Source organism: Taudactylus pleione, unplaced genomic scaffold, assembly GCF_031769625.1.
Source record: "Taudactylus pleione unplaced genomic scaffold, aTauple2 ptg000845l, whole genome shotgun sequence".
NCBI classification, from domain to species: Eukaryota; Metazoa; Chordata; class Amphibia; order Anura; family Myobatrachidae; genus Taudactylus; species Taudactylus pleione.
In genome coordinates, this window is record NW_028285247.1 from 6,156,255 (window position 1) to 6,183,276 (window position 27,022).

The 27,022-nt window shown below is 45.0% G+C and overlaps 1 long non-coding RNA gene across 1 annotated transcript in view; it reads left to right on the plus strand.

Moving 5' to 3' along the window:
• Positions 1-26,137, plus strand: part of LOC148474444 (uncharacterized) — a 37,117-nt gene extending 10,980 nt beyond the window's left edge. The window contains exons 2-3 of the long non-coding RNA XR_015872882.1: positions 17,200-17,355; positions 22,347-26,137. This is a non-coding gene — a long non-coding RNA (uncharacterized LOC148474444). The remainder of the gene's footprint in view (positions 1-17,199; positions 17,356-22,346) is intronic.
• The last annotated feature ends 885 nt before the right edge of the window (positions 26,138-27,022 follow it).

Below are 27,022 nucleotides of genomic sequence, written 5' to 3' on the forward strand. Positions count from 1 at the left end.
TACACTGTAAGTGAAACCGCAGTCTAATATTCATAAACGTACTGTACCATACTTTCATCCTTGTATTGTGACATTGTAAGTGGAACCACAGTGTAATAGTCATACGTGTATTGTAACACCGTAAGTGGAACCACAGTGTAATATTCATACACATATTGTGACAAAGTAAGTGGTAAACCAATTTCATCTAAGTATTGTTACACTGTAAGTGAAACCGCAGTCTAATATTCATAAACGTACTGTACCATACTTTCATCCTTGTATTGTGACATTGTAAGTGGAACCACAGTGTAATAGTCATATGTGTATTGTAACACTGTAAGTGGAACCACAGTGTAATATTCATACACATATTGTGACAAAGTAAGTGGTAAACCAATTTCATCTAAGTATTGTTACACTGTAAGTGAAACCGCAGTCTAATATTCATAAACGTACTGTACCATACTTTCATCCTTGTATTGTGACACTGTAAGTGGAACCTCACGTATTGTGACACTGTAAGCGGTACCGCAATTTCATCCAAGTATTGTGACACTAAGTGGAACCGCAGTGTAATATTCAAACACGTATTGTGACACTGTAAGTGGTACCCCAATTTCATCCAAGTATTGTGACACTAAGTGGAAGCGCAGTGTAATGTTCATACACGTATTGTGACACGGTTGGTAGTACCGCAGTGTTATATTCTTAAAAAAAATGTATTTCCTAGATGTGCCTGTCGCATGCTGCCACAAACACCCCAGAATCAGAGCCCGCTACTTACCTTTGCGGGCGCTTGCTCACAGCGCTCATGTGATGCTGCAGTGGCTTCCGTCATCTCCGACTGGCTTCGTCGGCGTCCTCTCCCCAGAGCACTGACACCCGCGGCTTGCTTTGGCTTCCCCGCTCTGCAGCGGCAGATCCGGCATCCCACGTGGACCAGCAGCCGCTCTCTGGAGAAGATGGGCGCAGCCATCTTGGACCAAGTCATGTGACTATCTCCACCAATGGAGCAGCTCTCCCTCAGTGGCCAGCCAGTCAGCTTCCAGGGACCTTCTGTTCCTCTAACAAATTGCCAGTGCAACAGGACTCATAGCTCCGTTAGTGAGCTTCCATACTGTGCTCTTTCAAAGTGCGTCTGCTGTTTTTTCAGTGGGCTGTAGTTGTAAGTATCCAGCCATCCTCCTATAATATACTCTTGGAGTCCAGTTGCCCTCCGATCCTAACCAGTATCCAGCCATCCTCCAATATATACTCTTGGAGTCCAGTTACCCTCCGGTCCTATCCGGTGTCCAGCCAGCCTCCAATATACCCTTGGAGTTCAGTTACTCACCGGAACCAACCCGGTACCCAAATCTATGCACAGAAATTACATTCAACCTAGTAGTTTCCAGCGTGCAGTAGACTCTATAAATCCAGACCCAGGACACAGCCCGGGAACACAACCTCAAATCTCTACGTCTGTGACAGTGCCATGTTGGTAATTGAACTACCACATCCACTGAAGTCTTCTGCATGCGGTTGCTTAATGCCAAAAATATCCAGAAATTTTTATGGCCACATAAAGCATTTCTCGCATACCCCTTTCATTTTTAAAAAAATATGCGGAACCACCAAAGAGCTCAACTGGGGCAAGGACTGATATGAATGAGTCAAATTTCTTTGTAAATTACTCCCCTCCTCTCTCCCTCATAAATTTGCTTCGGAATCCAAAACTTAAATTTACTACGAATCAACCCTTGCTTTTCCTTCCTTCAACTACATACATACTCCAACTCCCTCAGGCTTCAGTCTTGATTAGTTAAAAACATTTGTTTCCTGATGTGCCATTTTGGAAGTTTAACTGCCACAGACGCTGAAATCTTCTACATTCGGTTGCTGAATGCCAAAAATTTCCAGAAATTTTCATGGCCACAGACCGCATTCCCTGTATGCCCCTTTCATTTAAAAAAAAAAAATTCTGAACCACCAAGGTAATTGGGTGAGCAAAACATGGTAGATTTTCACATTTACACCGTTTTTTCATTGTTCCTAACCCCAACTGGTTGCCCTAGGACCCTGGTAAATTGATAGGCTGTTATAAATAACGGTTTAGCTCAATAAACTTTTGAGAGAGACCAGAAATATGAGCAGCAGCACAGTGCATCTTCCTGCCAGGATGTGTGCAAATACGTTTAATTCAAAAATTAGTTGTGTATATTGGTCACATTACATACATGTTACATACAGCGCAGACTGAGGTAACCTGAAGCACGCCACCCGTTGTTGACAAACAACTTCCAGTAGGTCTTGCAAACAGCACGGATGCTTGGAGTTGTAGTTCAGCCGGAGAGCTACAGGCTGCTTTCCTCTGATGTAAACAGCAAGTCTTGGTCCCATTATCACTAACAACCTCCCTGAGTACAAAGTAAACATCTGTTTATAGTGTATACTATTAGCAGCACCTCCACAAGCAAGGCCACTGCATTTCTATTAGATGTATGAAAAATACCTCCTCCAGATCAAAGATGTATTTCAAGAACTGAAAAACTTGATCTTACATTGATCCTCCCTCAAAATTTTCTTCAGAATCAAAATATTAAAATAATTAAATTTACAAACTAATCAATCCTTCCGTCCTTTCCCTGTCTTCAGTACATAAACATATTCCAACTCCCTTCTAACCTTGTTCTTGATTAATGAAAAGTGAAAACATTCTTGGTTTTTAAACTTCCTATGGGGTTGTATAGTTTTTTAAACTGCCAACCTGTCTACCACTGCAGTGCCACTCTGTGCCATGTTGTAAGCTGAACTGCCACAACCTTTTGGACTAAACTGGATGTAATCAATATTGTGAGATGTGAGGTGGTCAAAATTGACTGGAAATGACTGGAAACAAATGTTATTTAGGTTAATAATACAGTAGGAATTAAAGCAGGCTCAAATTACGTGATTTTAGCTGTTTTTCTGATTTTTTTAGGAAATATACAGATCCAAAACCAAATACACAGTTACTTTTCACATCACTTTTTATGTTTTTTTTTATTCATGTAATTTTTTCACATATATTTTAACCCCTTTTTCAACACTTATTAACTACTCGCACACATCTATACTTTACACTGCACTGTCACACTTTTTCCATTTTTCATGTGATGCCCTGGGGGGTCTTGGGCTGGATGTTTTTTGGGGTGCCCTGCTCCCCGGACGTGAACCCCTTAGTGTTAGGGGCGGCTAGAGACAGAGAAGCCGTGACGTGGCCTAGCAGCTTCCCATTTATTTGCAAATGCATGCAACTAATATCTCTGAATTTCTATTACCATATAGTCTTCATATATTGTTGCAAGTAAAATTCAGTGTGCTGAGGAACAATAGGGGGTTAACCCCCCCTTTTCCCTTCTAGCCTTGTTCTTGATTAATGAAAAGTGAAAACATTCTTGGTTTTTAAACATCCTATTGGGTAGTATAGTTTTTTAAACTGCTAACCTGTCTACCACTGCAGTGCCACTCTGTGCCATGTTGGAAGCATATATGCACAGATTGACAGGGAAGCCTTCAGCCTGGTTTGGGGTGTAAAACTGTTCAATCAGTATTTTATATGGAAAGAAATTCACACTTATAACTGACCACCAACCCCTTTTGTCTATCTTTAACCTTCGGAAGGGTATTCCTGTCACTGCGGCTGCAAGGATGCAGTGATCAGCCCTGTTCTTAGGTGGACATTGCTATACTATAAAATTTAAGCAGACTGCATAACATGCTAATGTAAATGGTTTGTAACGATTGCCTTTACAGACCGCCCCATTGACACAGAAAACCGAGGAGTCTTGGGATGTTTTCACAATGACGCAAGTGGAATGTCTTCCCATAACTGCCAATTTGATCAGACATGAGACTGCTTGAGACCCCATCCTGGCTCAAGTACTCACAGTGACCCAAAAAGGGTGGGTTGCGCCACTGCACTGGCTGCTGGCCCCTTATTTTCATCGGAGGCATGAGTTGACAGCTGATTCCAGCTGCCTCCTGTGGGGGTTGCAGGTCACTGTGCCTGTTAAAGTGCGAACAAGAGTCTTGGAGGAACTACATGTGGGCCACTTAGGTGTAGTCAAAATAAAATCACTGGCCAGGAGTTTTGTATGGTGGCCAGGGTTGGATTAGCAATTGGAGAATCTGGCCAGGGAGTGATCTCGGTGCCAATCTGTCCAAAATATGCCCACACCAGTGTCATTGCAGCCTTGTTAGTGGCCATTTCCCCCTGTGGCAGCGGATTCATGTAGACTTTGTGGGACTATTGCTGGGGTCCATGTTTCTGGTGGTGGTGGATGTCTGTTTCATATGGTCTGATGTTTTTACTGTCATTTCTACTACAGCTGCACACATGGTGTTGAGTCTTTTTGCCAGAACAGGGGTACTGGAGCAGTTGGTCAGTGATAATGGGCCTCAGTTTATTGCTGAATAGTTTTGGACCTTCATAAATAAAAATGGAATTTGGGACATTACCTCCACCCCGTATCACTCGGCTACGAATGGATTGGCTGAATATTTCATACAAACGTTAAAGCAAGCTTGCCATGCACACAGACAAGGGGACATTACAGCTCAAGCTTTCCAATTCTTTTTGCATACAGGAATGCTGTTCATGCCACAACCAACCAAACCCCAACTATGTTGTTCCTGGGTAGGAACCTCAGGTCTAGACTGGATTTGATCAAACCAGATATTCGTGGACTGATTCGTGACCAGCAACTGAAGCAGTCTCAAGTTACCGGTGGCACCACAATTTGGACTTTGTCGGTAGGACAGACTATGTGGGCATGTAACTACCATGGAGAGCAGAATTGGGTAATCGCAAAGGTTACACAATGTAGAGAGCCATTGTCATACATAGTGGAAATTGAACCTGGTGTACTGTGGCACAGGAACCTGGATCAACTACGGAACATAGGGGGTCATTCAGACCCGCTCGTGAGCGGCAGTATGCTCGTAAGCCGGTCGATGTTCCCCCACTGTGCATGACGGAGGGAGCTCAGTCGTGCGCATGCGCGAGAGACGGGCTCTCCATCGCTCCGGGTCTCGCACCAAAGGGGGCGTGCTGTCGATGTTGATTGACAGCACGCCCCCTTTGGTGGGCGTGCTGGGGGTCGTGCCTGCCAGACGGAGGCGTTCTCATGGGAACGCCTACCGTCTGAAGCCGGCCCCACTGACATCACTAATGATGTCAGTGGGAGTGATTTTGGCTCTGATAGAGCCAAAATCACTCCTGGGCTTGCGGCAGCGAGACCCTACCGCAGGGTCTTCGTCGCAAGCCCGATGGTCGCGATGGTCAAGACCATCGCGACCATCATCATGGATGCTCGCATATGCTGTGGGTGGTCACCAACAGCTATGCGAGCGTCCAAGAGGGCGCTCCATTTTCAGGGAGGAGGGCCCTGATTCAGAGCGAGCGCTCTGGTCAGAGCGTTCAGCTCTGAATCAGGCCCATAATGGATTAACTGCTCTTGATGGAGTAAAATCTACTACAGAAACTTTGGTGTCAATGCCTGCAGCAGTAGATACAGAGGATTGTGCAGATGACTTGTCTGGGGTAGCGCAATTATTTCAACCCCATGATACTGTTGGAGTGAACACCAATCCGGAGGAGTCCGCAGAAACCGTAAGTTCTCATGCTCCAAGTCCACAGGTCCTACATGAGGACTGCCATTTCCCTCCTAGGGTAAGACACGCACCAAAAAGACTAGACTTGTAAACAGGAGGGAATAAAAAATTACTTACATGGGGAGGGAATTGTTATATATTGAATTTGGCTACTCCAGATTCACATTGTTGTTTAATGCCTGCAGTACCATGTCTCCAGGGGCTGGCTGGCAACTTTTAGCCTGGGGGGCAAATGCATGCAGATGGCCCTGGCAGAGGAGTAGCGTGTAGCCAGGGTGTCCGAAGAATATGCATGCTACGGCGCCCCCCCCCCCTCAAGTGTTCCAGGGAGGAGGCGGTTCCATATGGGATTAATGTAAGGTAAAAATAAAGATTAGGGCAGCCCCCTTTCGTAGTGCCCATATGCAGTGCCCCCGTGTGCCACAGGAGAGAACACCCTTATGCAGGCCTCCAGTAGTGCCCCCAGAAGTAGTCCCCTCCCTTGTAGTGCCCCCAGTAGTAGTAGTCCCCCCCCCTTTGTAGTGCCCCCAGTAGTAGTACCCCCCCTTTGCAGTGCCCCCAGTAGTAGTAGTCCCCCCTTTGTAGTGCCCCCAGTAGTAGTATTCCCCCCCCTTGTAGTGCCCCCAGTAGTAGTCCCCCCCTTGTAGTGTCCCCAGTAGTAGTAGTCCCCCACCCCCCTTGTAGTGCCCCCAGTAGTAGTAGTAGTCCCCTTATAGTGGCCTCAGTAGTAGTAGTCCCCTTATAGGGCCCCTAGTAGTTGTAGTCTCCAGTAGTAGTAGTCTCCTCCCCCTTCTAGTGTCCCCAGTAGTAGTAGTCCCCCACCCCCCTAGTAGTGCCCCCAGTAGTAGTAGTGGTCCCCTTATAGTGCCCCCAGTAGTAGTAGTCCCTTCCCCTTGTAGAGTCCCCAGCAGTAGTAGTCCCCCACCCCCCTTGTAGTGCCCCCAGTAGTAGTCCCCCACCCCCATTGTAGTGCCCCCAGTAGTAGTAGTAGTCCCCTTATAGTGCCCCCAGTAGTAGTAGTCCCCTCCCCCTTGTAGTGCCCCCAGTAGTAGTAGTAGTCCCCCACCCCCCTTGTAATGCCCCCAGTAGTAGTAGTCCCCCCCCTTTGTAGTGCCCCCAGTAGTGCCAGACCCCCCACCCCAGTAGACACATAATATAAAAAACAAAATAAAAAAAACACCTGAATCCCCGCTCCCGCCGCCGCCATCTGCTCCTCCGTCTGTCCTCCCGGGCCGCTCTGCATTATGGGAGAGACATCATATGACATCATGACGTCTCTCCCATTGCCCACTGCGGGAGCCGAAAGATGGAGCGGCTCCCGCAGTGGGCGCAGCAGCAACAGCTAATGAGAGTCTGACAGACTCTCATTGGCTGCTGCTTACAACAAACACACAGCTGCCGGAGCCGGCGGCTGTGTGTTTGTCAGTGTAGCGCTGACCGAACTCCGTCCGGTCAGCGCTACACACGCGGTGCAGTCTGTGTCACAGTGACACAGACTGCACCGGCCCACGGCCCGCATGACGCTGCGGCCCGGGGGGCACATGGCACCCTGCCCCCCGGCCCAGCCCGCCACTGCATGTCTCATCACTGTGTTATTTCACTATAATGCTTGACAGGTGCTGCTGCAAAATGCGTTGCTTTATATCTGTCCTCAGTGAAGGTGTTGAAAGCATGCTGACTAAAGCTCCTGATCTCCTTGTGTGTATGTTTGTATGAAATAACATACACAGGCACTACACTCCTCACCCATTTGTGTACAGCATTATGTGTATGTCATGTGGAAGATGCAGTGTATGTTAGGTTCCCCTCACTTCATTGTGTACATTACTGTGTGTATGTCATGTGGGACGCACAGCCTATGTTAGGTTCCCCTCACTCCATAGTGTACAGCTCTGTGTTTATGTAATGTGGGTGTGCTTACCAGGCTCTCTCAGTCAAGGACTCATAGACTCAAGGGTATATCTATAATGGGTGCAGGGAACACGGGGCCCTGGGTCCAGGGGGGCCCCGCACGGCACACCCTGCACCCATAGCATTACTTACCTCTTCGGAGTACCACGTCAGCGCGGGGGTCCGGCGCTGTTACAACGACTGGAAAATGGCTGCCACGGACATTTTCCCATCGTTTGCGCATGCACAGTACAGGGAAAATGGCCACCACGGGCATTTTCCCGGTGACCAGCGCATACTCTATAGACTCTGGGCGCACTCTAGCACCCAGAGTCTATAATTCCGGCGATGGCCGCGCACAGCTCAGTGTGCTGCCGGCCGCCGGACAGAGGAGGGGGTCCGTGTCGGAGACTGTACACAGGCCCCCTCCTCTCTACAAACGCCCCTGCATAGACTGATTCCATGTAATGCCTACAAATCCACCACACCAGTTGCTATCTGTGTATGTGACTATTATACCTTGTAAATACATATGTAAGGACCTACAGTTAATATGCAGGATGTGTAGCATAGACAAAAATATGATGATGCAAAAGTTTTTTATTTACAAATGGTGGTGGAGAGAATGAGAAGACTGTTTGAGGGTTTACTGTTCACCAGGAAGGCAATCTCCAAAGGCCCATTAAGGGGATTGGTTCCACCTGCACATTTTAACCCTTGGGGGGGTCAGTGGTGGCCAAATTCTTCTTTGCAACCTCGCCTTGTCTTTTTCTTCTCACTCCTGGCTCTGGGCTCCGTCACACAGCCTCTATGATGTTGTGGTCCAGTATTGCAAAGTGGCCACTGTCATGATGAGAAGTTCTTTGCCAGGGGTGTCCGGACCACTAAATAAGCTGCCCGTCAACATCTATGGGAAGGGGACAGGTAGTGGTGATGGAGGGTGTGGGATATGGTGGGGGATCAGGGCAGTCCCCAAACCAAACCACTGCCCCATTATTGGGTGGGGTAGTGGATTTAGAGGTAGGTGCTATATAGGACCACGCGATAATGTTGATTGTCGGGTACAGGTGGTGGAATGGGGGTGGTGGGGACTCAGGGAATCTGTGCCTCTAGATCTGTGGGAAGGAGACATATGAGGAAATATTAATTCAGTATTTCCATGTCTAACACTTGCTACATTGGGTGGGTGGTTTGTATTAAGCATTGCATTTTAAATGTGATACATCCCGCCAGTTATCGCATGCACAGCAGCATTTATTAACGCCGTATGTATGTAGAATTGTGATTAAAAACACAAAGGACAGCTCTACTGATAAGAGTTGTCCTTTGCGATATGAGGACATCCAGGGTTATGCTATCAGTCAATGCATGCGTGAGCCGCAGAGGAGAATGGGAGGAATCTTATTGGATACCAATCAGAGATTTCTGCGGAAATAAGCCCATAGGCTCTTATTGGTCAACGCCATCTATAGAGGTACAAAAAGTTCACTTTCTGGATCTTTGTACATACGGGAAATGTAGTCAAACCTCCAAAAACTGCAGTTTTCTGAGGTTTGTCTGCATTTTAGTGTTAGCACACCCCACCCATAGTTATAAATGTGTGTCTATAAGAAGGCGGCTGTAGCACGGCAGGAGCCTATGATAAGTAGCAGCTGCCAAATGTAGCACATCCATTTCCCCTGGGGATAGGGCCTTTATCTCATTAGTAAATGACCCTTTAGTCTGTCCTGTGGTCACTGCTTATTTTACTAAGAACAAGACTAGCACACCAATATTATATTACATACTATGTAATAATACACAGGGATCGGAAACCTGTCCTATATCTGATGTAACAGAGCTGCCCACATATCCCTTGATCAGTTTGGGATGTGGGTGCTGCCCTCTGTGACAATATATATATACACACATGGAGAAAGGGGCACACTTTGTAGAGACCTTTGTTCTGTATGTATATGGAAATTTATGAAATTGGAATGAAATGGACAAGTATTACCCATAGAGACATCTTTATACAGTTATAGGATTTAACATTTCTCATTTAATTTTTATGATAAAATCTGCAAAACATTAAAAGATGCCTTTGCAAAGTGGGACGATGAAAGAAATAGGGCGGGATGTACTAAAGGGGAGATTGCGGAAAACCCCCCGAAAATACAAATGTCAGGGGGTTCTTACTGCATTCCCCATATGTACAAAGTACAGAAGGACGCAAGAGGGACTTCTGGGTGTGAAACCCGGAAATCCCTCTATGGAGCTATCACAAAGGACAATTCTTATCGGGAGAGCTGTCCTTTGTGATATCTAGGTACATACCAATCAACCACAGTATGAACCCGAAGACAGGTGTGATGTACTACATTGTGGATGTGATGCTTAGTACATCCCATCTATAATGGGGTCAAAGGGCCTGATTCAGAGCCGCTTGTAAAAAGGCCGCTCGTTCGCTCCGAGCGATGTTTGCCCAACTGCGCATGCGTACGGATCGTTATCCAGTTAACCAGTCAGTGCGGTCGAAATTCATGTGCTCGCAAAATAGCAAATGCCTGATAATTTGAGTGACAGGATGAGGCGTATGTGGGTGGTAACAGGGGAAGGTGCTTGAAAACGGGGAGTGGAGATCCGAACGCAGGCGTGCTTAAAGGTCAAAACGGGCGTTTTATGGGTGTGCATAATTAATACAGCAGCGTCATTGACCATGTCACTGGGTTATTTTTTAGCCAGAACTGCTCGCAAGATTGTGGTAGGAAAAACCAACCCCAAGAATAGCGAGCAGTTCATACGCTGGTCGATGTACTCGATTAATCTAATAAATAGCGGACATGACGTAGGATGCGAGCGGCCAGGGGGCGTATTTTTTCAAAAAACGACCGCAAGTTTTGTTCGCTCGTTCAGACCTAGAGGCGTGAACAGACCGTAAAGAGCGAACGGTTCATTTGAATAGCCACCCCTATTTTCTGGACGAGTGAGCGCTAATTGCGTCCGGCTCTGAATCAGGCCCAAAGCTCAAACTATAAAGATTGAGCTGGAATCCTTCAGCAAAGTTACAGCACAGTGGCCATTTGGGGTCTATATGTTTGTATATTGGATAATTGCAAACACACTAGGGGCGGGATGTACTAAGCATCGGGTGATTACCGTGGTATGTACTTAGAAATGCAATGAAAATCGCAAAGCACAGCTCTACGGATAAGAGCTGTCCTTTGTGATAGCCTCGGATAGAGGGACTTCTGGGCTTGACACCCAAAAATCAATCTGGCGTCCTTCTACGCATGCGGGGGGAAAATGGGAGGGATCCAATTGGATCACTCTCATGGGAGGTGTCCCGACAAGAAGCCCATAGACTTCTATTGGGTAACGCCAACTGCAGATGACATTACCCACCGGGACGAAGCTTAGAATGCATAGTACATATGGAAAATGCAGTAAAACACCCAAAAGCTTCATTTTTGGGGGTTTGCCACATTTTTCACTTTAGTACATCCTGCCCTAGATCCCCTATTTAAGTTTAATCACTTTGGGTCTGATTCTGAGTTGGATATTGCTGTACACTACATTAGGAATCGGTATGAATTACCGCCGGTCCCCTGCCCGGCAGTTGGAATCCCGACACCAGGAGCCCGGCAGAGGAGGAAATCCCGATCGTCGAAGGTAAGTATTAGCTAACCTATTTCTAACCCACTAACCGTAACCCTCCTTTAGGGTGCCTAACCCTAACCTTCTCCCCCAGTGCCTAAACCTAACCCCCCCTTCCCTGCCGCCTAAACCTAATTCCCCCGGGGGGGTGTCTAACCCTAAGTCCCCCCCGAGGGTGCCTAACCCTCCCTCCCCCTAGCCTAACCCTAACCTCCCGGGGGGGTACCTAACCCTAATTAACCCTAAGTCCCCCCCGGGTGCCCTAAACCTAACCCTCCCCCCCCCGCGCGGCTGGCCGCAGCGGCGCCCGGCATCACTTCGATCGGGATGCCAGGCTCCGGTCTCACGGCGTCGGTGAAATGACCGGCATCTAGATGTAGACGCCGGTCATTTAACCCTCGCCGAGATATGACAGTCGGGAAGCTGGCTGTCGGTATAAGGTCCGCCGGCTTCCCGACTGCATACCCTACATTACACTACATTATTACTACAGTATGCTAATGCGGGTACATTCCGGATTATGGTTATGTACACGATAACTGGCGGAATGTACGGCATTGCGGATGCTATGCTTAGTACATCCGGCCCTCTGAGCTCATTCTTATTGTAAATAATTTATCAGTATTATGCCCTTCCTATATTGCTTTGGCTCCAGTAAAGACAAAAGCAATGCAAATACTGGAATGCTGTTTATTCCATTTTGTGATTCTCACATGCTTGTGCCATGTACTCTTATCCAGCTCAGTGTATTCTCCAGGGGTTGGATATGGCAGGTTGACATACTCACTACAAATTTGTACAGTGAGTATGTCGACCTCTAAAAACAGCACTGATTTAAGCCATTTCTATACAGAACATAGGCCCTCATTCAGAGCCGTACGCTCTGAGCAGAGCGCACGCTCTGAATGAGGGCCGGGCTCCATTTTCATGGAGTGTCCTCCTGGACGCTCGTATAGCTGTGGGTCACCACCCACAGGCTATACGAGCGTGCTTTTTGATGGCCGCGATGGTCGAGACCATCGCGACCATCGAAATTGCGAGCCGGAGCCTGCGGTTGAGGTTTTCAACCGCAAGCTCCGGAGTGATTTTGGCTCTATCAGAGCCAAAATCACTCCCACTGACATCACTAGTGATGTCAGTGGGCCGGCTTCTGACGGGAGGCGTTCCCGTGGGAACGCCCCCGTCAGGGAGGCACGCCCCCGGCACGCCCACCAAAGGGGGCGTGCTGTCAATCAACATTAACAGCACGCCCCCTTTGATCGGACACAACGAGCGAAGGACTTTCCTTCGCTCGTCGCGTCTGGCGCATGCGCACGACGGAGCTCCCTCCGTCGTGCGCATGCTCAGTGCATAACATCGACCCACTTGCGAGCGGACAGCCGCTCGCGAGTGGGTCTGAATCAGGCCCATAGGCCTCTACAAAGTGTGCCCCTTTTCTCCTTCACTGCTCATTAGGTCAATCCTGCTTTTAGTTATTGTTACCTTGTTTGTAGGCATCGTCCGACTTGAAGATCATTTTTTTGATGTTGTAACTGTAATAATAAGATAAAGTGTCAGTTATAGGTAATAACCAGCAAGACATGTGGCCTGAATGTACAATAAGTGTCTTACATGGTGTTAGAGAGCAGTATTACATGGCAGCATATGGTAGTACAGTACAGTACACAGGGCAGCACATGGCTGCTTAGCACAGCCCAACTTGCTAGTGGCAGAATTTTATGCTCCTGTTATACTGGGAACATCACCAAAGGTGGGGAAGGTTCCTGTCCCTCTGTCCCCATTATATTACCACTAACCCAAAACAGCCACATACAGCTGAGCAGTGGTGAGGATTTAAAACCTTAAACAACTTAAACATAAAGATGAGGGGCAGCAGCATTACCCTGGCCCTCCTAATATTTTAGGTACATGGTGTAAGGACTTATTTCCATATTATAGATGGCCAATGGGAAAGCATCTGTAAGTACAGTATAGTCATGTAAGCTGCACTAGGGGGTACATTTTATGAGAATCGTGTCTGGCCAAATTTCAGTATGCTGGGCATCACAAGGACTCGCATGAGTTTACTATGCCACAGATCACAGATTTACTAAGAATCATGTTTGCCTGTCTATTATGATTTAATGGTGATGGCGGAGTTGTATTGTCTATGAGTTCATATTGGTCCCTTCTGAATAGACTCTGCTGAGCACTGCACATATCAGTGTGATCTGTGCAGTACTTTTGTGTGTTACTAGTTAAATAAAGGGTTAAAACGTAGAAAAAATTTGACAAATAAAACATAACCAGCCCTGGACCTCTGAGTGTATTCTGGTGCTAGAAACTTATGGAAAAACAGCGTAGGGTTCCTCTGACAGTCCTCGGAAAGTAGAAACCCCAAACCCAAGCTCCCGAGGATCAACCAGCCTTGGAATTTCTTTCCTGCATCCATGGTGGCATTGGATGCACGTGAAAATGCATAAAAAATAGATTATAATATTGTTCTTTACAGTGGGACTGCAGGTCCCAGCAAGCCTGCCCTGGCATGCAGGCACTTGGAGAATGACAGGATTCATGAGGTTTCCTATACCTTAGCGCTGATTGGCTAAGAGTCAGACCTCTCTCAGCCAATCAGCACCCGCTGCAATATAAACTGGCCACTGATTGACTGAGAGAGGTCTGACCCTTACCTAATCAGAAGGAAACCACGTGGGGAAACTGTCATTCTCAGAGAAGCACTGTTATGTACAGTATGTAATATTTAGTGCTTTCAGGTGATTGGGATTGCGGTATGTTATTTTGCCAAGCCCCCTGGATGTCTACCTGGAGAAGGGGACCGACCAGCACCATGGAGTAGTTAAGAAATAATAGCAATTTCACTGACTCCCTGAAGAGCCTAGCAATCTACCTGATTGCACCTTACCCCCAATATGTAGTTGTTATACATATATATAAAACACAGATATCCATACATTCAAATGGGATCATTAGTATCATTTACCTGCATTGGGTATAAGGCACAATGATCCCTATGGCTACATGCATTTTCGGAAAAGTGTCAATGTGTTTTATCTACAAGTATATCTTACTAACTGCTTTGGGGCTCATCTACATTTGGATGTAAATCAATTTTTGGCACATCTCAGATCTAGCAGCACACATCCACTTTACTGCCGCGTTCATAGGTGTTGCTTTCGCAATCTTCCTAAAATGCTTTTTCAAAACTAGGTCAGTATGATGAGTTAAGTATGTAGTGTGAGTGACTGGTTAATAAAGGGGTAAATCATTCAGTGTCTGTGTACTGCCTCTTTTTTTTTTTTTCTTTACAGTGGGGGTAAGCCCCCAGCCATATGGAAATATTGAGGGGGAACCCCATGCTGTTCGGGCCCAGAGGTCTGGTTATGCTTTTGGAGAGGGGGACACCCCATTGTGATTTTTTTCTAATTTTAAACCTTTCATTTAACTAGTAACACACAAAAGCAGAAGATGCAGCTTACAGGAAATTCTGTGTGTTTCCTATATATTCTGCTCTGTGTTCTATCGTGTTTTTGAAACATAATTCTTAGTAAATCCATGAGTTGTATTCCTGTCTATGGAAAGTACTTGCGGGTTGGTTCGATGGTCTATTGACTTCTATTTCCGTGTTTTGCCATCTATTACTGCGCGGGATTGTGTTTTTGGACTCGTATTTACCTTTAGCAACTCTCAGAGTAGCAAAATCAGGGAAAACTTGCATGGGAAGGCAATCTTGGCCAGACACGATTCTTAGTAAATTTACCCCTAGTATTCTCAGGGGTATAGATGTGCTGCTGTATGTAGTAAAATTTTCCATTGTAAGTTGAATGTGTGCTGGACATATGGCCTAATGCTAGGAACCGCTTCCATATCTGTTAGTGACTATCCATGAATCCTGACTTATTGGCCAGGAAAACCTGAGTGTTACTACTGAGGTTATTGTTCCCATATTCTGGAAAAGACCCCCTCTTCCCTATAGCTAGAGACTAAACAATTTTATGACTGTTATTTATTAGGGACACCTGACATTCCCCTCTTATTCCCCCACATACTTTCCCCTGTGTGTGTCCGTTTGTAGTAACTATAAGATGGACTGGCTCCTTTTCCCATGGTTATGAATGGTTATATACACATTAGTAATCATTTGTTCTTATGGTATTATGTTTCTCCTCAGTCACTTGTCTGTTCATATGACTGCCTGTACTTAATAAATGGGGGCTGTATAAATAATATATAGAATTATAGATGGTGGTAAATGTATTGTCCCTTCCCTGCTACAGACCTCCATGTATTACTGTCCTGTACAGAATACTACCCCCTAGGGATGGGTTACATTATATGTGATCCCTCGGGATGGTGGCTGCATAAATAATACATAGAATTATAGGCGGTTGTGAGTGTATTGTCTCTTCCCTGCTACAGACCTCCCATCTATTATTGTCTTGTACAGAACACTGCCCCCTAGGGATGGGTTATATTATATGTGATCCCTTGGGATGGGGACTATATAAATAATACATAGAATTATAGGTGGTTGTGAGTGTATTGTCTCTTCCCTGCTACAGACCTCCATCTATTACTGTCCTGTACAGAATAATGCCCGATAGGGATGGATAACGTCATATGCGCTCTGTACAGATAGAGATAACACTGGGCCTGATTCAGAGATGTAAGCTAATGCAATCACATCTGCAATGTCGCAGGAACGCAGCTGTGAAAATATGTTAATGTTTCCAAAGCTTACCCCCAGGGATGCCCACTGCTGCCTTCTCACATTGTCTGACGACGTACAAGAGCATAAACATTGATAACATCGATGCAGGTTGGGCAGCCATGCAGCATATGTGACAAGTCTGACCAGCCGCAAACACTGCAGCTCTCATGACACACAGAGGACTCTCATGCCGAGTAGGAGATCGCAGTAGCTAATTTATGCACACACATGAAATGGTGATTAAACAGTCAGACACGCCTGCGTTTGCTTAGCCACCCCCCCCCCCCCGCCCCCGTTACCTCCCCCAAACGCTGACTACCTGTCACTCACTTTGCGAATGGATCCTCTGTTTGGGTGTAATCGCAAAACAATCGCTGCGCAGAGCAGTTGACACACATGCACAATGGCAAACAATCGTTAGCTCTGCGTACAAATCTGCATTGCGTACATATCTGAATAAAGACCACTGTCATCCGCAGCTGGTAATAGCCCTGCTGTACTTACTGCTAAACCTGTCCTGTGAGAGGCAGGAGGCATACCCACCCACTACTATTGTTACTACTGGGTGCTATTAATAATACTATCTAGGTATATAAATGGTATTGGGCTCTATAGGTGATGTTACTAACTTACCCTATGTACAGGCAGAGGATTAGTGCGATGACCGCTGCACAGAATACTCCTGCGTTGTCCAGGGAGTCTAACCACTCCAGCGCTATGTAAGAGAGAACAACATTGGGTGAATAAATACCTGTCACTTACAGCCAGTCACACATATCAGTGCCTTATGTGATACATTTATAGAGCAGCTTCCTTACCATGGGCAGTGTTGGTAATAAGTGTAATAAGGCAGAGTGGCACCTATATACTCTCTGTACACAGCCCCTGACCTAGGAAACCTGGGCTGACTATGATGATGTAGGAGAGATCTGCAGCGCGGGTTACTAGCTGTTCCAGGGAACCAGACCCAGGTCCCTGTACTAAACACTATCAGCCCCAGTGCATGAGCTGCCCAACGGCTGAAACTAAAGGTGCCAGGTAATACCGCCCCATGTCAGCTACAGAAATCGCTTCCCCTGTCCCAGGAGACCCCACCTTTACCCTTCATATGCTGCGCAAGGAGGCGCATCAGCTGGTGGGAGTGATCCCTGATGAGCTGCTGCTAAAAAACACATGTAAGTCAGGGTCATACTCACTGTTTTCTTTCTGAGGATCTAAGGGAGAATAAAGAAAGGATATTAGATCAGTGCTGATAATGATAAACCAATATTTTAAATGCAGTAATAAATTATATAAAATATAATAAAGTCATATATTGTTCTAAATTAATTTTTCTTGTTTCCATTGAGGAGACGACCCTGAACTGCATCTGAAAGACAAACAATCATTGCTGCCATATAAAACACGAGGGCCGAGGACAGCAGCGTGCTGGGGTGACATACAGCTGACAGGGAAATCCCTACATCAGCCAGGGGGGTGCAGGAGACTGCTTTTGCCATGTTGAGGTAAGGGCAGACAATGCCTACAATGGTTAAAATTAGTAATATAAGAACCTGTGGGGGAAGTAGGAAGACCTAGAGAAATGCAACATGGCCTGTGCAGATGGAGCCCAGTAGCCAGTAGGAGTAGGGCTTGGAAGGGAAAAGGCAGTAAGGCCAGGATATTTCAGGAAGGGAAATTGTCCAGCGGGAACTAGCTGGTACCAGGTGCGCCCTGTCCACAAAGACCAGAGTGCCCAGAGCCAGCCTTAGATTGGAGGAGGGAACTGGGAGAATAACTTGGGAATGAGTGGTGGAGCAGGACTAACAACCCTCACCAGGGATATGGATCCCCCACACATGGGGATAGTTGTAGGATCCAAGGCCCCTTCTAATGGGAGATATCTGTTCTGTGTCATAAAGCTGCTGGCAGATACGATAGGCAGGCCCGCCAAGAGCCATGGCGGGCCCCGGTAATAGGGGGCGTGGCCTAATAGCGAGAGGCATGGCCACGCCCCCTTGCTGATAGAAAAGAAAAAAAATGATTTGCAAAGTGGCGCTGCGCACTGGGGAGGGGGGGCGCTCTGAGCCCCCTCAGCTCGGCGCAAAGCCAGGGGGGGCACGATCAGTGTGATCGCTCCCCTGCACAGGCATAGGAGACTGCTGTGGCTGCTCCTCAGCAGCCACGAGCAGTCTCCAACTGCAGCTCAGCACACGCTGTGTGCTGGGCTGCTGTGAGGGGGGCGGCTCAGAAAGCCCGGGCCCGGGTAATCTGTACCCGCTCCCCCCCCCTCTCGGCGCCCCTGACGATAGGGCAGGGGGATCCAAGCAGAAATCAGGTGATAGGGAAATGCCTAAGGGGGGCCAGCACTGACAGTACTATGATGGTGGGATAGCCTGCAAGAGCGCCATGGCCATGGAGCACAAAACAGGTGTAATGAAAACACCTTCCAGGGAGGACAGGCACCTAGCCCACCATGACTGGGCCTGGAAGAACTGATAGATGGAGACAATACTGCAAACCCCTAAACCTGACTGGGCCTGGAAGAACTGATAGAAGGAGACAATACTGCAATCCCCTAAACCTGACTGGGCCTGGAAGAACAGATAGATGGAGACAATACTGCAAACCCTTAAACCTGACTGGGCCTGGAAGAACTGATAGAAGGAGACAATACTGCAATCCCCTAAACCTGACTGGGCCTGGAAGAACAGATAGATGGAGACAATACTGCAAACCCCTAAACCTGACTGGGCCTGGAAGAACTGATAGAAGGAGACAATACTGCAATCCCCCGTCTAGTCCCTGTACTAAACACCATCAGTCACAGTGCATGAGCTGCCTATTGGCTGAGCATGAGAGCACCAAGTAATAATGCGCAACTTAATGTACCACATCCATGTAGGCAAGTATACTCCGATGCTCTGTGCACCATGTCTCTAAATAGCAATCTGCGCACACCAGCATGTCACCAAGCCAGTTGTTATAACAGCACATATCCTTCTCTGATGCTCTGGTCACCTGTAAAGCTTATTTACCATCCTCAGTGATAGTGAACATGTCAGGTTAATGCTCTTTTCTAATCCGTTCACATCTATGAACCCCCTTGTAACTGCTGTATTTGCACAGTGCCCCATGTCATCTCCAGAAACTGCTTCCCCTGTCCCAGGAGACCCCACCTTTACCCCTCATATGCTGCACAAGGAGACACATTAGCTGGTGGGAATGATACTCGGACCCAACCTAGCTGCTACTGGTGCTAAAAAGTAATGCAGGATCATACTCACCATACTGGTCCACAGGCTGATCATAAGTAGAGTTTGCAGTAACTAGATGAGATAAAGAAAGAAAATTGGATTTTCGCTGATAATGATCAACCAATATTTTACATAAAGCAATAAATTATATGAAACATAAAATATAGTAATCTACTGTTATAAATTAATTTTTCTTGTTTGCATTGAGGGGACAACCATGAACTGCATATCTAAAAGACAAACAGTCATTGCTACCATATAAAACAAGAGAACCAAGGAAATCCCTACATCAGCCAGGGGGGTGCAGGAGCCTGCTTGTTCCAAGTGGAGGGGAGGGCAGACAATGCAGAGAGGGCCATTGGTCATGCCTGCAATGGGTAAGATGGGTAATTCCAGAACCTATGGGGGAAGTAGGAAGATCTAGAGGAATACGAATGGCCTACACAGATGAAGCCAAGTAGGAGTAAGGCATAGATGCTCTGTCCGCCTCTAAAGCCTTTTTACCATCCTCAGTGATAGTCAACATGTCCGCTAAATGCCCTTTTCTAATCAGTCCACATTTCCGAATCCCCTGTAACTGCTGTATTTACACAATGCCCCATATCCGCTCCAGAAACTGCTTCCCCTGTCCCAGTATATCCCGCATTACCCTTCACATGCTGCACAAGGAGGCGCATCGGCTGGTGGGAGTGATACGGGGACCCCAACTAGCTGCTACTGGTGCTAATAAGTGAAAGTAATGCAGGGTCATACTCACCATACTCGTACTGGTCACCTGACACAGTATTGTTGTCTGCCTCTGTAACAAGATGAGACAAACAAAGAATATTGGATCAGTACTGATAATGATCAACCAATATTTTACAAACAGCAATAAATAATATAAAACATATAATAAAGTAATTAATTGTTTTAAATTAAATATTCTTGTTTGCATTGTGAGGACGACCCTGAACTGCATCTGAAAAACAAACATTCATTGCATACAGCCATATAAAACAAGAGACAGCAGCGCACTTGGGTGACACGCAACTGCCAAGGAAATCCCTGCATCAGCCAGGGAGGTGCAGAAGCCTGCTTGTGCAAAGTGGAAGGGAGAAAATGCAGAGGGGGCTGGCAGTCATGCTTGCAATGGGTAATACCAGAAACTATGGGGGATGGGGGTAATAGGAAGACCTAGGCTTGGAGGGAAAAAGGCAATAAGGCCAGTAAATTTCTGGAAGGGGACTTGGTCAGAGGGAGCCAGCTGGTGCAGGACACACAAAGACCAGAGTGCCCAGGGCCAGCCTCAGAATGGGGGAGGGAACTGGGAGAATAAAGGCCCCCCATACATCAGCAATCGATTGTGGCAATTCTGCAATTTGCAATCGATTGTGTATAAAAATTTGCAATGTATGGGCTTCAGATCGCAGATTGCAACCAAAAAGTGATTGGAATTGTTAAATCAGATTTAAAGAAAGAAAAAAAAAAAAAGGATAATCACACCTGAGCGCCCCCAACACAATTAAAAAAATGTGAAAATTACTTATCTTTAGTTATTATATCTATTCTTCTAAAGTCTTTTCCAATGATTCATACACATAAAAAAGAAAAAAATAGAGAATCTAGTGCAGACAGTTTACACAGTACAATGGTATTGGAGGGAAAAAAAACTTTTGTAATGAGAGGTTTTCCCAATATGATTATATATATGATGTACTAATCCATCAAAACAAGTTTCGCTAAAACTTGTTTTGATGGATTAGTACATCATATATATAATCATATTGGGAAAACCTCTCATTACAAAAGGTTTTTTTTCCCTCCAATACTATTGTACTGTGTAAACTGTCTGCACTAGATTCTCTATTTTTTTCTTTTTTATGTGTATGAATCATTGGAAAAGACTTCAGAAGAATAGATATAATAACTAAAGATAAGTAATTTTCACATTTTTTTAATTGTGTTGGGGGCGCTCAGGTGTGATTATCCTTTTTTTTGTTTCTTTAAATTGCTCTTGAGAGGTAAATTGGATACCCTCTCTATAAAAGGATTCAACTAGAGCAGCCGAGGCGCAAAATATATCACCTAAATTCTCTTTTATTTTGTTAAAACAACATGTTGGATTTCACAGATGGATTGGGGCTGTAAATTGCTAGTGTATGGACATGATCAGCAGATTTGCAGACCGTTACCAGTAAAATGATGGGCCTTTCAAGATTGGCAGATTTGTGTTTGCTGCAATCGATCTGCAAATCACTGAAAAAGATCTGTAATGTATGGGTGCAGAATGCTAGATTGGGAAATCCTAAAATCGGGGAATAAATCTTCAAATTGTTCAATTGTGGTTTTCAGATTGCTGATGTATGGGAGCCTTAACTGGGGAATGGGTGGTGGGGCAGGATCCAAGTCCCCTTCTGATGGGAGATTCCTGATCTGTGTTCTAAAGCTGCTAGCAAATAACATAAGGCAAGTGGAGCCAGACAGCCATCATCAGGTGACAGTGAATGCCTGAGTGGGGCGAGCACTGACAGCATTAGGGGTGTGTGTGGGGGGTGGCCTCCAGGAGCACCATGGCATGGAGCACACAAAGCATGATTCTGGGTGCAATGAGAACACCCTTCATGGAGGACAGATGCCACACCCACCATAACTGGGCCTGGCAGAAGTGAGGGGAGGAGACAATACTGCAATCCCCCTTCTGGTCTATGTACTAAGCACCATCAGCCAAAGTGCATGAACTGCCTATTGGCTGAGCAGTAGAATGCTTTGTAATACCGAGCAACTTAACGTACAAGTCGTGTACCAAATCCATATATATAAGTAGATTCCAATGCTTGGTGCACCATCCGTGTCTCTAAATAGCAATCTGTGCACACCAGCATGTCACCAAGCCAGTTGTTACAACAGCTCAGATCCGTCACTGATGCTCCCTGATTCTCTGGCCACCTCTAAAGCTTATTTACCATACTCAGTGATAGTGAACATTTCAGCCAAATGCCCTTTTCTAAACTGTTCACATCTCGAACCCCCCTGTAACTGCTGTATCCACACAGTGTTACCTTTACAATGCAGTTTTATTAAGTAAAGTAGGGTCATACTCACCATACTCATTATCATACATTATACCAGTGTATGCCTCTATAGCTAGATAGGACAGAGAAAGGATATTATATCAGTGCTGATGATGATTAACCAACATTTTACATACAGCAATAAATAATATAAAACATATAATAAAGTCACATATTGTGGTAAATTCATTTTTCTTGTTTGCACAGAGAGGAGGACCCTGAGCTGCATCTGATAGACAAACAGTCAGCGCTGGCATATAAACCAAGGGAACCGAGGGCAGCAGTGCTCTTGGATGACCCACTACCAGGGTTGTCATCAGAAATTGTGAGTCCTAGTACAAGTGGGGCCCTCCCACATCATATCCCCCATCTTAATAATTACCTTCCTTTTCCTCCACCCCATGGTTAGTCCCCATCCATAGTACAGAGCTCATATGGGCAGCATGATCAGTCCTCACCTGCAGCACAAGGGGCATATGGGCAGCATGATCAGTCCTCACCTGCAGCACAAGGGGCATATGGGCAGCATGATCAGTCCTCACCTGCAGCACAGGGGGCATATGGGCAGCATGATCAGTCCTCACCTGTAGCACAGGGGGCATATGGGCAGCACAGTCAGTAGTAACTATACTATATAAGTGACATGGATAGACAGGGCAGGATATAGGGGCATGGTCAGTACTGTCTCATACATTGTAGGAAGTATATAAGTGACATGGATAGACAGGGCAGGATATAGGGGCATGGTCAGTACTGTCTCATACATTGTAGGAAGTATATAAGTGACATGGATAGGCAGGACATGATATAGGGGCATGGTCAGTACTGTCTCATACATTGTAGGAAGTATATAAGTGACATGGATAGGCAGGACATGATATAGGGGCATGGTCAGTACTGTCTCATACATTGTAGGAAGTATATAAGTGACATGGATAGGCAGGACAGGATATAGGGGCATGGTCAGTACTGTCTCATACATTGTAGGAAGTATATAAGTGACATGGATAGACAGGACAGGATATATGGGCATGGTCAGTACTGTCTCATACATTGTAGGAAGTATATAAGTGACATGGATAGGCAGGATATAGGGGCATGGTCAGTACTGTCTCATACATTGTAGGAAGTATATAAGTGACATGGATAGGCAGGATATAGGGGCATGGTCAGTACTGTCTCATACATTGTAGGAAGTATATAAGTGACATGGATAGGCAGGACAGGATATAGGGGCATGGTCAGTACTGTCTCATACATTGTAGGAAGTATATAAGTGACATGGATAGACAGGACAGGATATATGGGCATGGTCAGTACTGACTCATACATTGTAGGAAGTATATAAGTGACATGGATAGGCAGGATATAGGGGCATGGTGAGAACTATTGCATACATTGAATGAAGTATAGGATGGACAGGGAATATGGGCATGGACAAAATGCATATAGACAAGCTTAGCACATTTAGCGCAGAATTAGTAAATCATATAAAACTCACTAATCACCCTGAATAATGACATGGTATTTTTCCAGAAACCCCCTGATGGAGCAGACTTTTATTTCTAAGGCTTAGACAGCTTTGTCTAAAGGTGCATACACACGTAACGATTTTGTGAACGATTTAACTATAACGACGTCATCATTCAATCACTGATAAAATCGTTCAGTTTCTGAGTTATAACGATGAACGATTATCGTTCATGTGCGTTCCCGTTTGTAGTTCATTCTGACTGACCAACTGAACAATTATCATTAACGGAAGTTACAAAAATCGTTTGTAGTTCAAAAAATCGTTCATTACACTTTAAAAAATCTGACAGATAATCTGACAGAAAATCGTTGGTAAGAAAATCGTTGTGTGTGTGTATGCAGTTTAAGTCTCCACACTAGCGCAGGCCCACGTTATGATGCAATTCTTATAGATTGTAAGCTTGCGAGCAGGGCCTTCCTATCTATATATCTGTCTGTTATTACCAGTTTTGTTCTATTAATGTTCCAATTGTAAAGCGCAACGGAATATGCTGCGCTATATAAGAAACTGTTAATAAATAAATAAATTATGAGAAAGGTGTCATTGCTACTGGCGACATAATGCTTTGCAGGCCTGCGCCAGTGTATAGATGGAGACAAAGCTGTTGATGCTCTGGCTAAAGTAAATGTAAGTATACTGTATGTCTAATATATGTATGTATGTATGTGATTTTATATATATAAAACCCCCTCCCCCACAAATGTGAGTGTATTGTATGATATACTGTGTGTCCTGACATTATATATGTGTCTATATTTGGCCAAATAATATAATTTTTTTCAGCTTTGTAAAGTAAATGAAATAACTGAAGAGTCCACTTACTTGTTAAAGGCACTGATACTCCAGTGTTGAAAAATTTAAAAAGCATTATAATGCTGAAAATAAACCAGAAAATAGACATGACTGTCTCCGACTAAAACTTCCTATCAAAAGACTCAAAGTGTCAGCTTCTATGACATCACCCTGAGCCACAGCTCTCCTGTGATGCGTTCTGGCTGTAATACTGACTACTAGGACCTGGCTGGGACTATTATGATGTGTCCTGGCTGTAATACTGACAACTAGGACCTGGCTGGGACTATTATGATGTGTCCTGGCTGTAATACTGACAACTAGGACCTGGCTGCAGGGTGATGACAATAGAAAATATTGTAACAATTTTATATACGTTATTTTATATATGTATGTTTTTGTGAAAAGAAATAGATTGGATATATATAGCTTTGAGAAATGTGTCACTGTATAAATATAGAAAATAATTAACTTAAGTTAAAATGCTGATACAGTATGTATGAACATATAGCTTTTACAAATATTTAGAAGATATTATGTGAATGTGGGTTTGTAATGGAGATATATATAAAAACAATCTCTTGGAAATAAACTTATTATGCATGTGTGTATATCCACAATAGAAACAGAGACAAGGATTACAAATTTATTAGACAGGTGTGCCCTATAATCGGAGAGGATAAAAGGGCAGCATGGAAAGGAGGCTGATACCTTCTAAGGAAGCTGCTGACGTGATAATAGGCGGGGAAACGCGTTAAGGATACCAGCTCCAAACCACAAGTGCTGTGAGCCGGGACATTGTCCTACATCGTGTTTATATCTGCCGGGAGACCCTCTGGATATAGCTGCACACTGGGGACTCTGCCAGCAGCTGGGAGGATAAGGATTTGTGATTACTACAGACACACGGAGGACTGGATCATTGGATCCTAAAAGCGCTTATTCAAGATCCACATGTTGTGGACGGATTACTAAAGGGCAGTAAGTTGCTGGGATACTAATTAACGGCAATTAAATATAATATAGTGGAACTTTTTCACTGTCTCTTTCTATATACATCCCAACTAAAAGACTGAACAACTGGGAGATAAGTTCTGATAGATAAATGAGTAACAACATCTAAATACAGTATTGTGGATTCTGTTCTGCTACTGCTTGCTACAACCTGCATAATAACATTTAATTACAATAGTGTGGATTCTTTTTTTGCTACTGATTGCTACCACTTAATTAAGAACTGACCAGCTGGAGTAACACTGTCTGTGGCAAACAGGAAAAGTCACTTTTTCAAATGGATTCATAATAACATCATTGAATAGTTTCGTTATTAAATGCATTACTGTCAGTATTATAATATGATTAAAAAGTATATTAAGTAGAGATTAAACTGCCTATTTTTTAAGTACTAGTTAAAACTACATTTAATATACGGTTCTAAAAACACTAGTGCCATACAGTATATAGAGCTGTATGTGTATAGGTGATAACAGATTATCACTAGTGCTGCTAAACTGTTTTATAAACAAAGATTATGATATATTGAGGCTAAGTGTTATATTTAAAATGTAAAGTGTGTACCATGTACGTAACCGTATAAGTTTTGTAATTTTATGTGGATCATATGATCTGATTTGTGCCGGCCAGCAATAATATTTTAACAACTAAAATTCAAATTGTGGAGTTTTTTTTAATAAATGTGTTTGGACAATCAGCGCCTCTATTTTTTTATATTTATTTGGTTAGTTTCTGGGGATTGGTAATTACCCCATTATAGAGGCTGCAGATTGCCAAAGTTTACAATTCTATTAGTCCAGCTCAAGCTACTTAATTATTTTCACTCAGAGTGACACAGCAAAGTAATTTTTGGACAAATAATCTTGCATTTGAAATCAAATTGCTTCTGCCCTCATACACAAGTGACTAAAAAAAAATAATATATATATATAATGTGTGTACAGGACAGGCGACACTCACATCAGTGACTTGCGGCGAGGTCAATGGCTGGGGAGGAACACATGGAGCTGGTCTGAGTGCTGGGAGCCTGTTTAACTCCCTACTCATTGCAACTCTCCCCTTACTACACTAATACCGCTGTTACACCATACCGCTGTTACACCATACCGCTGTTACACTGGGGCTAAAACCTGGGTTATTGCAGGGTTAACCCGGGCAGCTCCCTGGTGTAAAAGGGGAGAGGGTTGGATCGCCGGGTCGAGTGGTCCGGCTTCAGTGGCACTTCGAGATGACGTCATCTCCAAGTGACCACTTTCACTCCGGAAAAGCTGGGTCTATGCAGACCCGACTCCGGTGTGAGCGGCGCTGACTCGGGAGTATCCCGAGTCGGCGCCGGCAAAATTCCGGGTCTGATCCGGATAGGAACTTTTTTCCAACTCCAGGTCAGACCCAGAATTTAGGTGGAAAAGGGATATAAGCTTCAGTGTCCATTGATTCTCCTACCAACATCACTGTGTCTTATTTTGTTGCTGAGTGAGCTCTGATCTCTAAACACTGCAGTGCACTTCCTGGTCATTTGACATATCCAAGGTGTCCATCAGTG